Here is a 1,836-nt window from a genome sequence, read left to right on the forward strand (position 1 = left end):
TATAAAAGGGAAACAAAATTGTTTTAATAAAATCGTGTAAAACAGCTAACTGTTGAACGTTCTTAGAATTCGACGAAACCTGTCCCAATCGTTGGTCTAGACCCAAGAGTTTGTGTGTTAAATTTTCTAAGCGCAATAATAACTACAAGTTAGTATAAAAGGGAAACAAACTTGTTTTAATAAAACCGTGCAAAACAGTTAAATTTTGAGCATTCTCAAAATTCGACGAAACTTGACCCAAACGTATGTCTAGACCCAAGAATTTGTGTGTTAAATTTCTTAGCGTAATAAGAACTACATGTTAGTATAAAAGGAAAACAAACTTACTTTAATAAAACCATGCAGAACAGCTAAATTTTGAACGTTCTCAAAAATTTACGAAACTTGACCCAAACCAAGCATTTGTGTTATACATTTGCTAAGCGTAATAATAACTACAAGTTAGTATAAAAGGGAAACAAACTTGCTTTAATAAAACCGTGCAAAACAGCTAAATTTTGAACGTTCTCAGAATTCGACGAAACCTGTCCCAATCGTTGGTCTAGACCCAAGAGTTTGTGTGTTAAATTTTCTAAGAGTAATAATAACTACAAGTTAGTATAAAAGGGAAACAAAATTGTTTTAATAAAACCGTGTAAAACAGCTAACTTTTGAACGTTCTTAGAATTCAATGAAACTTGACCCAATCGCAGGTCTAGACCCATCCATTTATGTTGTAAATTTGCTAAGCGTAATAATAACTACAAGTTAGTATAAAATTGAAACAAACTTGCTTTAATAAAACCGTGCAAAACAGCTAAATTTTGAACGTTCTCAGAATTCGACGAAACTTGACCCAAACGTTGGTCTAGACCCAAGCATTTGTGTTGTAAATTTGCAAAGCGTAATAATAACTACAAGTTAGCATAAAAGGAAACAAACTTGCTTTAATAAAACCGTGCAAAACAGCTAACTTTTGAACGTTCTCAGAATTCGACGAAACTTGACCCAATCACAGGTCTAGACCTAAGAGTTTGTGTGTTAAATTTTCTAAGCGTAATAATAACTACAAGTTAGTATAAAAGGGAAACAAACTTGTTTTAATAAAATCGTGCAAAACAGCTGACTTTTGAACGTTCAGTTTAGCTAAAAAAATGGAACCAAAAAATTCTCTCTCTAAGTCTGTTCTTGTGGCTATGGGTGTCTGTTGGGCTTCGGCATTTATTTTGCCAAAAGGGGTCATTAAAGACATTGAGAAGCGACTGCGAGCTTCTTATGGAGAGGTACGGGAAATAGTGGATACCCTAAAGTTGCATGGAAGGAGATTTGCAAACCAAAGGAGGAGGGAGGCCTTGGCCTTAAGGATATGGGAACTTTTAATCGAGCATTGATGTGCAAAAAACTCTGTGAAGTCATCCGATGTGATAGGACTTCTATTTGGGTCGAGTGGCTGCGGCATGGCAGACTACGAGATGATTCGATATGGACTATCCCGGAGAATCGTGGACCATGGGGATGGAGAAAAATGTTGAGGTTGAGAGACTGGTTATGCTCAGTGTTGGAATATCGTATTGGTGATGGGAGTGATTTTTTCTTATGGAAGGATCCCTGGCATCACCTTGGGCCCCTCCTTGTCAGATTTCCGCGGGGACCCAACAGTCTGGGATTGCATGAGTCTACCATGTTAAGCTCGGTTATCTGTCAGGGCCATTGGCACTGGCCATTGATCACGGACATGGAATGCGTGGAGATTACACACGTGCTGCCTCGGATCCATGGGGGTACAGATCGTATTATATGGAAAGGTTCGAGTGGGAAACCCACTACCCAGGAGTTCTTTTTGGTAAATGTAAGTAT

Source organism: Sesamum indicum, unplaced genomic scaffold, assembly GCF_000512975.1.
Source record: "Sesamum indicum cultivar Zhongzhi No. 13 unplaced genomic scaffold, S_indicum_v1.0 scaffold00142, whole genome shotgun sequence".
NCBI classification, from domain to species: Eukaryota; Viridiplantae; Streptophyta; class Magnoliopsida; order Lamiales; family Pedaliaceae; genus Sesamum; species Sesamum indicum.